Source organism: Chinchilla lanigera, unplaced genomic scaffold (assembly GCF_000276665.1).
Source record: "Chinchilla lanigera isolate Chin_1 unplaced genomic scaffold, ChiLan1.0 scaffold00101, whole genome shotgun sequence".
Taxonomy (NCBI): Eukaryota; Metazoa; Chordata; class Mammalia; order Rodentia; family Chinchillidae; genus Chinchilla; species Chinchilla lanigera.
The window spans coordinates 7,085,665-7,099,914 of record NW_004955502.1 but is presented as its reverse complement, the minus strand read 5'-3'; the positions used below and the strand labels follow the sequence as shown (position 1 = coordinate 7,099,914).

The following is a 14,250-nucleotide window of genomic DNA, read 5'->3' as shown; positions in this document are numbered from 1 at the left end:
CAGAGACCTCACTGTTAGAGGTGATGCTAGGGTCCACCCAGAGGTAATACATATAATTATTATGCCAAACCCACACCAGTACAAAATCCAAGACTGGTTCTTAGAGCATATAAAAAGATATAAGAGAAGGAAATTATAGCCAAGTCCTGGCCAGTGGTGGACAATGAGCTCCGTGACAACCTAGAGCAACTGAAGGAGATTCTTGCCCACAGTGCACTGTGCCCTGCTATGGCCTTCACTTTTTTTGTTGTTTATTTTGAGACAGGGTCTCCTTCTGTAGTTCAGGCTGGTCTTGAACTCACTGCATGTAGCCCAAGCTGTCCTTGAACTTGAGGCAATCCTCCTGCCTTGGCCTCCTGAGTGCTAGGATTGCAGGCATGTGTCACCACTCCCAGCTGGGGGCTTCTTCTAAGGCCTTCATGTCTGGGCCAGAACTCTGAGACCACTGACCACCACAAGCACACCATGATTCTGTCAGAGAAGAAATAAGTCATAGGCCCTGTCTATGTACCAAACAAACAAACCACAACAAAAACTCTAGTCACTGGTGCTTATCATGTAAAAATCTCCCTTCTCCTTCTCCTCCAAAACAGGGATGGGATTGTTTCCTGGTACTTCACTGTTCTTTACATTCTTAACAGATGAGGACAGCAATATAAATAGAACATTTTCACACCACATATGATCCCCATTTATCAGGCAGGTGGGAAACTACTTAGAATAACTGGGTTCTTTCATCCTGGGCTTCTCTTTCTCCTGCTAATGAGTCCTCTCTCCCTCTCCTCCTCCTGCTCTGCTCACCAGGAAGACAAGTCCAGTGGAGGGTGAGCAGTCTGGTTTTTCCTAATTAATCTTTCAACAATGAACCCTGCTGACCTGACTGTACGTACGATCTGCTGCCTCCTTGTTTCTCTTATAAATAAACTTTAAAAAATGTGTTTATAGCTTCTTAAATTTTTGCAAACTTTAACTTATCTCTCCTTTTCTGCCATTCCTTCTTACTTGTACTTGGTCCTATTTCCTTTCTTCCCAACATGCCTGATCCTGTAAGACAAACGTTCCCTTCGTTGCAGTGGAATTGCAGACTACAAAAAATTGTGGAAATTAAATGCTTATTACAGGGAAAGCATCCAGCCATAGCAGAGAAGGGAGGAGGCCAGATCACTGGGCTTTGCTGTCTACTAGAATGCGAAGCTCCCCGAAGGCAGGTTTTTTCCTTCATTGTTGTTGATATTTTGATCACCGTTCTATTTCTAGGTCTTGGAATAATGCCGGACACTCAATAAATATCTGCTGAATGAAGGAAAAATGGCTATTATTGGACAGAGTAATAGCCTAGTGAGAGGCAAGTGAAGTAGAGTAACTGTGCTTCCTGCTGCATAGCTAGACAGGCAGAGCCTGGCTGTGCGAATGCAGCACAGGTGACTACAGTAGACAGCACCAGGCACGCCTGCCAGTGGGTAGTGGAGCTGCAGGTTGCCAAAGGGTTAGGAAAAGGAATGCAGGCTTAGAAAGGAGCAGACAGGCCCACTGCGGTGGCCAAGCCCCATCTTCAGATGCGAGTCGCGGCCCTGGAGAGAGCAGCATGCTGTCCGCCCCTGCTTCCCAGCAGGCAAACTCTAAATTCCTCCCATCGAGTTTGCTCCTGGCTCATCCCTAAATATTCAAACTAGAACTTGCCTAAATTCTATTAGTCATAGTTTTTCTTTAGCATCAAAAGAACTGAAGGCCCTGGGAGATGTTTCCCTGTAATCCCACTTTCGTGCCCAAGCAGAGAACCCCCTGCCAAGGTGCTGAACCAAGTGACCATGGTGTCTGCAGTCCTTGTAGAGGAACCCTCAAGAGCCAAGTGCACAGAACGGGGCCTGCCGGACCCTTGGTGTGAAGTGATAACTGATCTTATGTTTTCATTTCTAAGGGCATTTCTTTTGAGTAAGAGCACCTAGAATACAAATACAAATAACAAGGGATGAACAAGAGAAGAAACTGATCAAGTGTCACATTTCCTGCAGCTGACAAACACTATTTCTTCCTTGAGTGCTGTCTCCCCAGTTCCTAACTGTACGTATGGCAGCAGCCAATACAAATTTATTCAGTGGGTTAATAAATAAATGAATGAAATAACCAGGCAGTTAAGTTAATTTTACCTCGTGTTATTACATTTGTGTGTAGCAGAACTAACATTTTATTTTTTATACATGTGTGTATGCATTTTGTGGCACTGAGGAGTGATCTCAGGGCCTTCACACTCCCCAGTCTTTTTTCTTTCTTTTGGAACAAGGTGTCACTGAGTCGCTGAGATGCTCAGGCTGGCCTTGAATTTGTTAATCTCCTGCCTTCGTCTCCTTGTGTGCTGGGATTACACACACCACAACCAGCAAGAACTGGCAATTTTAATGTAACTCAGCCTTGAGAGGGCTATCATTGCTCCTTTGCTACAAGGGGATCATCACAGATGGAGCCCTAAGTTACAGCAGAATACTGCTGAAATACTGGCACAAATCTCATGTTCCATCAGCTTACAAAACTATTTTTCTCTACTATATATATATATTTTTTTAAAGCTTTCAGCAGATTTTCTTTGGTATTGCTGGGATCAAATTCACAGCTCTGTGTATGCTAGACAAGTATTTTACCACTGAGCTACACCACAAAATCTGGAATCTTGAAAGAGATCCTTAAAATTACTGTATCACGTATCAGTCATGAAGTAGTCAAGGTACTTTCAATGTAGTGAAAAGAAAAGTATAACAAAACTCTGTACTATATATCTATACAGTAGTACTATAGTACCATTCTATAGTACAACAGATCACATAAAACTTCTGAATCTATAATTTTTCACAAAAACACATCTAAACATTTGTCCCAAAAAAGTAATAACACATATGTGAAAGACATACTCATATCAAGGTGAAGGTCATATACAGACTTTGAGATCAATTCATTTACTAGCTTCATGATCTTGAGCAATTTGGTTAATATCCCTAGGCTGTTTCCTCACTTGTAAAATGATGGTTATTAAAGCAACATCATAGCATTTTTGTGAGGATTAAGTGAGATAATAATGTAGGTAAATGGCTTGGCACAGTGCAGAATACATAGCACAATAACTCTTAATATTTTTATTCGATTTATAGACATAGCCCATTGAGACAGTGACTTGGTCGTTCTGGCTCCAATCCCTGAAGCCCACATAATGGAAAATACTGCTGGACTCAGTAGAACCCAGACACAAAATGACTTTAAAAAGTGTAATGGACAGCTGTTGTGTTGCTGAAGGAGCAAGCAGTTGGCATTTGGAAGAATCTAGAAGAGGACCCTCTTCAGAGGCCCTGGCTGGTGCTGGTGCCACCCATGAAAGCCCCGTCACTAGGAGCAGGGAGGCTTTTTTCCCACTGGCTGGGTCCCGGGAGCTGGAGCCACTGCTTCAGGAGTCGGGGCCCCACTGACACTCACAGCAGTGGGGACTGGGAAAGCCAAGAATTTAAAGGTGTTGACCCTCACTTCCTACCGTGGCTTTGTGTTTGCAAATAAGAGTGTTTCTCTCAACATCCAGCAGAGGAGCAAAAAAGCTATGCTCTCTCAACACCTTTCATGGAGGAGGGTCAGTAGTCATTTTCCAGAATGAGGGAATAAGTCAGTTTAGAAATTCAAGCTAGGATCTGGTCAGCGGGATTCCAAAGGATTATGAGTCTTTTTATCTGGGCTGGATGCAAAAGTTTTCTTTTCAAATGCTCAATGTAAGTAGTTAAAGTGATATTGCTATTCATTTGCATATGTTTACACACATTCACAATATCACTTTTATTCTAATAGTACCTTAGCAATAAATAATGAGAACACATTAGGTGATGTCAAGTAATATAAATTTTTTTTCAGAACTGAGAACAAAGTTTCTTGTTCAAATCTAACTTTTAGCACTGAATAGCTTTTTTCTGAGTCTTAATTTTGTCATCTAAAAATGAGGTGCTAGGAGCAGGGGTTCTCAAGGTTAGTTCCAGCTCTCACATTCTCTCTCTCTCTCCTTCTCCTCTTCTCTTCAGTCCCCTCCTCCCCCTCCCTTTCTCTCTCTCTCCCTCCCACTGGCTCTCAACCCAGAGCCTCCCTCACACAATGACAGGCATAGGCGTGTTGTGCTCTATCACTGGGCTACGCCAGGGCGCTCAGACCAGGTCCCTCTGACAAGGACAAAGCTGTGGAGCAAAGGCCTTCCCTGTTCTTCCTCTCATGACTTTGGAATCGCTTCATAGTTTACCTTCTTGTGTTTCCTCCACAACAAAATTCACCAAGGCTCCTGCCTCCCTTAACTTTGGCAATTTACTAAAGATTTTAGATTTTGATAAAAAAAAAAAAAAAAAAAAACCTCCATTTTCAGACTGTTAGGTCATATCCGCTGACAGGGTGGAACCCACCTGCCTTCATTGGCCACCGCTCTCTAGACTAAAAGTGAATACACAGACTCTCACAGCTCTGTTCTCCTAAGCTTGAGAATTTTCCTACAAAACATTAGCCCATATGTAATCATTTCCTCCTTTTGATGGTTTGCCTTATTTTTCAACAAATGACCATTTCAACAGCCAATTTCTCATTCCAACTTAATTTTTTCTGAATTTCTTAATAAAATATTTCTTAAATACTTTTACTTTGTAAATTTTCGAAGTTATTTCAATCCTTTCATTTCTTTATTTCTAGATTACATCCCAATCAATGGGGGGAAATGGGAATAGAAAGATATTTTTATTCCCCCCCAAAATAACGTTGCACATCAAAACCAGACAGAAAAAATACCATAGCTTCCCTACAAAATCAGGATTGTCAGATAAAAGTGGGTTATACATGTTTGTCATGGAACCAGAGATTGCAATTATGACAAATAAAAGTTAATGTTCTGTCATTTACCGTACAGGGAATACTTACATTAACCATTACACCTTCATGCTTGAAGAGTTGTTCCATAGGATCTTCTAGCACAAAGAAAAATGAATACAATGACCTTCCAATCTGAGGTTATTTTAGTCTATTCTGGAATCATTTAGAAATAGTGTCAGTGTTTGATGAACTTTTAAATTCTAATAGCTAGGCTCTTCTAACCTATGAGTTTAGGCCTACCGGAAAAAAAGATAGCATTTAAATGAGTTCTTAAACCAAATACAAAGTAGGTATTAGATTATATGCTTTAATCTTAATATTTTGTCAACATGAACATACAGCTTGTGATACTTCAACTAAATATGATTTTGTTCACATGTTAAGAAACTGTGAACAGCCTAACAGAAAAGGGGAATGAGAACAGCAGACGACTGATTTAAACTCACTGCTCAGTGTTTATTTTTCCAGTTGGAAGAAAATCATCATAGGCTTTAGGTGGACACAATATGATCCTCTCAGTTTATGACCTAAAAAAAAAGAATACTGGTTGAAATGTGCAGATCCCCTGAGAATGGCAGTGGAGGGATCAGTAAGGTATTGATCCAGGAACACTAAAGAAGAAGGCAGCGCTGACGTGGGTGAGGCACTGGAGATGTTGCTTGCAGGAGAAGGTGGGCACTGTTGTTGGATGTGGTTTGCCCCAAACATTTGTGTGTTCCAATTTTGATTCCTACGGTATGGGTAGTAGAAAGTGGTGTGGAGCTTTAAGAGGTGGAATCAAGGAGGAGGTTCTTAGGTCATTAGGGATATGCTCTCAGAAGAAATTGTGGAACCCCAGTTGCAAACTGTCTTCCTGTCTGGCGAAGTGAGATATACCCCCCCCACACACCACAAGCATTGTGATGCCACTGACTACGAGGTCTGTACCAGACCCAAGAGGATGTCTCCAGAACTGAGAACTGCGGACACCTCTTTTCTTTCATAAAGTTAGCCTGCCTCCAGTACTTCACTACAGTAACAGAAACAGAATGACACAGTGCAATCCATCCTAAAACAAGTATTTAGGTAGATCACAGACAACCAACGCCAGCAGCTTTTCAAAACCTAGAGGATCTGCTGGGCATAGCAGTGCACACCTGTAATCCCAGCACTCAGGGATTGAGGCAGGAGGATCACCAGGTGTTTGAGGCCAGCCTGGGCTACACAAGAAGAACCAACAACAGAAAAATAGCATGACACAGATAAGTCAATACATATCAGTTTTAACCATCAATGTAAATAGTCTCAATTCACTAATCAAAAGAAACAGGCTGGGATAATAGATGAAGAAGCAAGCTCCAACAATATGCTGCATATAAAAAACACAATTAACTCAAAAAGAAATTCAAAGACTGAAAGTCAAAGGGTGGAAAACAATACTCCATACAACAGGAACTTAGAAAAAAGCAAGTAAGGCTATTCTATTTGCAGATAAAGTGGATTTCAAGCCAAGGCTGATTAAGAGGGACAAAGTTTACTATATCCTTATAAAGGGAACAATCCAACAGGAAGATATAACAATCACAAATACATATGCACCAAGTACCAGTGCATCCAACTATATAAAACAAATATTAATGAACATGAAAACTCAAATAAATATCAATACCATTGTAATGGGAGACCTCAATACCCTACTGTCACAAACAGACATATCAACTACTCAAAAAAACAACAAAGAAATATCAGAACTGAGCAAAACTCTTGAACAAATGCATTTAGTAGAGATCTACCAAGTATTCCACCCAATAACATCAGAATACACATTGTTTTCAACTGCACATGGGATGTTCTCCAAAATAGACCACATACTACCTCACAGAAGATGAACTAGCTCATAGAAGATGAGCTAGTACATGCAAAGGAATTGAAGTTATCCCATGCATATTATGAAACCATAGTGCAATAAAACTGGAAAACAATGGTAAAAGAAACCGCAAGAGCCATAAACACATGGAAATTAAATAAAACTCTCTTGAACAACTAATCGGTCAAAGATAAAATTAAAGAAGAAATTAGGCACTTTCTATAATTAAAAAATACTGCCAAAACAACATACCAGAACTCATAGGATGCAATGAAAGCAGTCCTACAAGGAAAATGTATAACAATGAATTCCTATATGAAAAGGACATCAAGCTCAAATAACCCAATGTTGAACCTCAAGCTTCTAGAAAAAGAACAAGTCAAGCCCAAGGCTTGTATGAGGGAGTAAATTATAAAAAGACTAAGAAAACAATGAAAAGAATCAATGTATCAAAGAGTTGGTTCTTTGAAAGATTAAATATAATTGACAAACCCTTAGGCAACCTTACCAAAAAATGGAAATAAATGACTCAAATCCATACAATTAGGAATGAAAATCACAGCAGATCCTGCAGAAAATAACCACAGATCCTGCAGAAATCCAGAAGATCATCAATACCTATTTTGAGAACCTGTACTCTAACGAGATGGAAAACATAGAAGAAACAGACAGATTCCTAGATACGTATGAATTGCCAAAATTAAGTCAATAAGATTTAAAAATTCTACGTAAACCAACATCAGTCAATGAAATTGAACATGTAATTAAAACCCTACCAACAAGAAAAGCCCAGGTTCTGATGGATTCACTGACAAATTCTGTAAGAAATTTAGAGAAGACCTAACACCACTACTACTCAAATTCCTTAATGAATTTCAAAGAGAAGCAATATTCCCACATTCATTCTTGGAGGCAAGTATTACCCTGATACCAAAACCAGAGAAAGACCCAACCAAAAAAAGAGAACTACAGGCCAATCTCCCTAATTAATATAGATGCAAAATTCTCAGTGAAATATTAGCAAACAGAATGCAGCAAATCATTAAGGAAATTATACACTATGACCAAGTAGGATTCATACAAGAAATGCAGGGATGCTTCCGCACACAGAAATCAATAAATGTAATACACCATATTAACAGAGCCAAGAATAAGAACCACATAATCATCTCAGTAGATGCTGAAAAAGTGTTTTACAAAGTCCAACAGCCATTCATGATTTTAAAAAAAACCCACAGAAAATTGGAATTGATGGTTTTTATTTCAACTTGATAAAAGCCATCTATGACAAACCAACAGCAAACATCATACTAAATGGACAGAAAATGAAAGGTTTCATTCTAAAATTAAAAACAAGACAAGCATGTGCCCTATCACCACTTGTATACAATATAGTTCTGGAAACATGGGCCAGAGAAATTAGACAAGAGAAAGAATTAAAAGGAATAAGGATAAGAAAGGAAGAAGTTAAATTAACATTATTTGCAGATGACATGATACTCTACATAGAACACTCCAAAAATTTCACCAAAAGGCTTTTGATTTAATAACCAAATTCAACAAAATTTGATACAAAAACTGGACACAAAAACTTGATACAAAAATTTGATACAAAAACTGGATACAAAAACTGGATACGAAATCAACACTCAAAAATCAATAGTATTCATGTACACAAATACCATACTCAGAGAAATTAGGGAAACAACATGTTTCACAATAGAATCCAAAAGTAAAATGAAATACCTAGAAATAAATTGAATGAAGGAAGTAAAAGACCTTAACATTAAAAACTACAGTACACTGAAAAAGGAGATCAAAGAGGTTATCAAATACTGGTAAAATATTTCTTGTTTCAGGGTAGGAAGAACAAATAAAGTGAAAATGGCCATAATTCCAAAATTGTTATACAGATGTAAAGCAATTCCAATCAAAATACCAATAGCACATCTCACAGAATTAGAGAAAACAATATGAAAATTCATTTGGAACCAGAAGAGACCGAGAAGACCAAAAGCAGTTCTGGGCAACAAAGGGAAGGCAGAGGGCATCACAATCCCTGACCTGAAATTCTACCACAAAGCTATCCTGGTACTGGGAAAAAAAAAAGACTTGAAGAGCAATGGAACAGATTAGAAGATGCAGACACAACTCCCAACACACTCAGCCACCTTATCTTTGACAAAGGAGTCAAACACCCTCACTGGGAGAAAGATAGCCTCTTGGATAAATGGTGCTCTTGAAAAACTGGACTTCTACATGCCAAAGATTAAAACTAGACCCATAACTTCCACGTGGACTAAGCTAAAATTGAAATGGATCAATGATCTAGATATTAAAGCAGAAACACTAAATCTGCTAAAACTGCTGGAAGATAGAATAGATAGAACTCTTTAAGATGTTGTAGGCAAAGACTTCAAGAACAAAACCCTGACTGCACAGGAAATAGCACAAAGAATCAACATGCGATGTAATTTTAAGGAAAAAAAAAAAAAAAAAAAAGGTTTGCACAGCAAAAGAAACCGCCAACAGAGTGAAGAGACAACCCACAGTATGGGAAAAAATTTTGCCAGCTGTTCCTCAGACAAAGAAAAATGGCAAATAAATATATGAAAAAATGCTCAGTATCACTGGTCATTGGAAAGATGCAAATTAAAACAACACTGAGACTCCATTTCACCCCAGAAAGAATGGCTATTATCTAGAAATCAACCAGTAACAAATGCTGGAGGGACCATGGGGGAAAAAAACCCTTCACTGTTGCTGGGAGAATAGACTGGTGCAACTACTGTGGCAATCAGTGTGCAGATTCCCCAAAACATTAAAAATAGAAGCTTCATTTGATACAGCCATTCCCCTTCTGGTATTTTCCCAAAAGCATTAAAAGCATCATCACATCACAGTGATACATGCACACCTGTGTTTATAGTGGCAGAGTTTGTAATAGCTAAATGTTGGAAATAGCCCAAATGCCCATCATCTGATGAATAAATAAAGAAGATGCAGAGTTTTTTAAACAATGGAGTACTATTCTGCTGTAAAGAAAGATAAGCTTGAGACATTTCTAGTTAATGGATGGACCTTGAGACTATACTCTTAAGTAAAATAAATTAGATGCACATGTTTAAATGCAGCACTGTTTCTCAGTGTGAAAAGCCAAAAGTGTAAATAAGGAACAAAATGTGTAAGATACTGGAAAATGGGAAGAAAATGTTCAAATGAGAAGGGGGACAAATGAGGGGGTAGGGGGAAAGGAAGGAAAGGACAAGAAAAAAACACAATAAAAGGGAAAAAATGGAAACAAAGCTTTTGTACATAAGGAACAGAAGAGGGGGTGAAGGGAGGAGACAGGAATGGGAAAAAAAGAAGAAACAAGATATATCAGCCATGTGTGGTGGCACACGTCTGTAATCCTAGCACTCAGGAGGCTGAGGCAGGAGGACTGTTATGAGTTTGAGACCAATCTGGGCTACAAAGTGAGCTCAAGGGCAGCCTGAATTGCATAGTGAGACCCTGTCTCAAAAAGAAAGAAGAAAAAAAAAAGATATATCATGTACACATATGAATTCTCTATGATGAATATATTATGTATATCTAAAATGTACCAATAAAATTTTTAAAAAATAAACAAAATAAAATCAAGTAAAAGAGGAATATTATTACCAACTTTACAGAAATTTTTATTTTTATTTATTTATTTTTTTTTGGTTTTTCTCCAGTACCAGGAACCAAACTCAGGACCTTGCACTTGCCAGGCAGGCTCTTTTGCCGCTGAGCTAAATCCCCAGCCCTTTACAGAAATTTTTAAAAGTTTCTTATCTTGTTAGAGAATGAGTTGCATCGCCCTCCTGCCAAAGACTAATTCCTCTTCACCTACCTCCCCCATGTCTCAGGACCCTTTCCCTCTCTCCTGCACTTAACCCCCCCCCCAACTTGACCTTTACCCTTTGTTTTTAAATATGTTCAGGTCTTGCCTGTTGGGACAAACAGACTCATAACAAGAACACAGTAGAAAGCTTTCTTCCCCTCTCATTCCTTCTACCTACTGCCCTATCTATTCTCAAGTGTGGCTTCACCTTCCACTTATGCTGGCTTCTGCACCCCGAGATACTAGATATGGACACTGGCAAAGCCAAAGGATACATCTGGTGGTCAGCTCACTTGTCATACGTATAGTGGGCGGCCCTGAGGGCCACAGTGAGTTTCTGACCCAGCCCTTCCCTGAGTCAAAGTCTCCACATCCTCCCATACTGAATCACCTCTCTGCTCCTCCACCTCCTCACCTTGGCAGCCTCTCCTACTCAGTCCAGTCTACATATGTAGCCACGTCTCTACACACAGCTATTCAGTTGAGGCTCTCATCTCTCCACAGCTGATTGCATCACACCAGTAGCTTCATAAGGTCTCAGTCTTGGGGCTGATGTCAATTTGGGCCTGTAGTGAAGCAGAAATCAAGGAGGAAAGCATGGCCAAGAAAAGCTGCTCACCAAATGGAAGTCAGCAATAGTCCACCAATATCTGTCCTTCAACTGGAGAGTTTAATCCATGTACACTTTTTTATTTTAAAGAGAAAAGAACAAAAATAAATTAACAATGGTTGTTGTATTACATATTGTTATCTCAGATAACCAGATATAGACATGTGAAACTGATTAAACAATTAAACATTAACTGTTCCTTTCAATAAACCAATAGAAATTAGTAGTACAATTGTTTTACTTCTAGTGTGTGTGTGTATGTGTGTGTGTATTCATATTTTTCCCTTCTTTCTCTTTTCCCTCATTCCAGTTCTTTCCTTTTGAACAGCTTCTTTCCCTTTCACAATATCTATTGTAAAAAAGATGAGGTATTTTTATACAGTGGAGTATTATCGAGCTATAAAAAAAGATAAACTCAAGGCTTTTGTAGGAAAATGGATACAACTACAGACCATATTCATAAGTGAAATAAATCAGACTCACATATGTGAACATTATATTATCTCCCTAGTGTAAAAACCTGAAAAAGTAAATAAAATCCAAAAGGTACAACAGATATGTAGAAGCAAAAAAAGTTGGATGGAAAAAGGAAAGGAACAATTGGGATGAGGGAAAGGAAAAAAGAAAGAAGGAAGGAAAAAAATATATCTGGATATACAAGGATAGCTGAGATAACTGTACTGCCATGTCTATTGGTTTATTGAAAGGAACAGTTAATGCTTAAATTTTTCTTTTTTTGACCAATTTTGCATGATTGTATCTGGTAATCTGAGCAACTATTTTGAAGATAACAATATGCAATATAACAAAACATGTTGAATCCCTACTGTCTTGAGTAATGAAACTATCATTTCTAATGCTTTTTCAAATTTTTTATTCTTTTACATATGGTAATCTGAGCAACTTTGTTGAAGACAAGAATATGTATTATAACCATTGTTAACTTCCTATCACTTTATTTTAAAATTCTGTATCATTTGTGTTGTTTTGTTTTTGTCTTGGTTGTTGTTATTTTGTTTGCTTTTCTCTTTAAAATAAAAAAATATATCTATTGTACCTTTCACAGTTTATTTACTCTTTCAGTTTCTCACACTAAGGAGACAATACAATGTTTACACATGTGAATCTGATTTATTTCACTTATGAGTATGGTCTCTAGTTGCATCCATTTACCTACAAAAGCCTCAAGTTTATCTTTCTTCATAGCTGAGTAATATTCCATTATATAAAAAATATCACATCTTTTTTTCTCCGTTCCTCAGTTGATGGGCATTTGGGTTGTTTCCAAGATTTAGCTATGATAAATTGTGCTGCTATAAACATGGGTGCACATATATCACTGTGATATGATATTTTCAGTTCTCCTGGAAAAATACCCAAAAGAGAAATAGCTGGGTTGAATGGGACCTCTCATCCTAGTTTACTGAGGAATCTCCAGACTGATTTCCACCGTGGATGCACCAATCTACACTCCCACCAACAGTGGAGAAGGATTTCTTTTTCCCCAAGCTCCTCCAGAATTTGTTACTGGTTGATTTCTTGATGACAGCCATTCTTTCTAGGGTGAGATGGAATCTGTGTTGTTTTAATTTGCATTTCTCAAATGACTAATGATGTTAAACATTTTTTCATGTATTTCCCATTTGCATTTAACTAAGAAGTATGTATTTACCTCAGATGTCCATTTTTGCATTGGATCTTTGAAATTCAGTGGCCTCATTTTTCTAAATTATTATGTTCTAGATAAAAGTTTTTTATCTGAGGTATAGTTGGCTAAAAGTTTCTCCCAATCTGTGGGTTTTCTTTTTATTCTGTCAGTGATTTCTTTTGATGTGCAAAAACTTTTCAATGAGACCCCAGTTGTTGATTCTTTGAAGAATTTCCTGTGCCATTTGGTTTTTGTTCATGAACTCTCTGCCTACCCCTATGTCTTCAAGATTTCTACCTACTTTCTCTGCTTGCATTAACTTCTGCCCTGATCTTTATAATTTCCTCCATTTGGGGGGCTTTGCACTTGAATTACAAGTGCAATTTTTCTTTTTCTAGAAGTTTGAGGTGCAGCATTAGGCTGTTTTTTTCTTTTCCTGATGTGTGAGTTCACCACTATAAATTTCCCTCTGAAGAGTGCTTTCATTGCATCCTACAGATTCTGGTAAGTTGCCTTTACATTTTCATTTGATTGTAGATATTGTTTAATTTCTTCTTTATCTGTGACCTATTGGTTGTTCAGGAGAGTGTTATTTAATTTCCATGTGTTTATGGAGTTTTTTGTGATTTCTTTTGTCATTAATTTCCAATTTCCTTGCACTGTGGTCAGATAATATGCATGGGATAATTTCAATTCCTTTGCATTTAGTAAAGGATGTTCTATGGGCTACTATGTGGTCTATTTTAGAGAATGTTCTGTGTGCAACTGAAAAGAATCTGCATTCTTATGTTATGGAGTGGAACACTCTGTAACTCTAAGTCCATTTGTTCACAAGTTTAATTCAGTTCTGTTATTTCTTTGCTGATTTTTTGTCTAGTTGATCTATCTCTTTGTGTCAATGAGGTGTTCAGTTCCCCCCTTACAATTGTGTTACTGGTTAGTTGGTTTTTTATGTCCACTAGGATTTGTCTTACAGTGAGGTTGATCAGAGTGGGCTGGGTGGTGGCTATGGCAGCTGCTGCAGGAGAGTCATACCATGGTGGATGAGGAGCTGGAGGCACTGAGAAAGCAGAGGCTGGCCAGGCTGCAGGCAAAACACCGGGATCCAAATGATGCAGCACAGCAGGAAGGAGAAATGAGAAACAGTATCTTAGCCCAAGTTCTGGATCAAACAGCCCAGGCCAGGTTAAGTAACTTAGCACTTGTAAAACCTGAAAAAACAAAGGCAGCAAAGAATTACCTTATAGAGATGGCAAGATATGGACAGCTAAGTGGGAAGGTCTCAGAACAAGGTTTAATAGAAATCCTTGAAAAAGTAATCCAACAAACAGAAAAGAAAACAACAGTTAAATTCAACAGAAGAAAAGTAATGGACTCTGATGAAGATGATGATTATTGAACTAAAA

General features: G+C 38.3%; 1 pseudogene; it reads left to right on the top strand.

The window, feature by feature from the left end:
* The first annotated feature begins 13,829 nt into the window (after positions 1–13,829).
* LOC102006259 lies at positions 13,830–14,250 on the top strand (annotated as a pseudogene).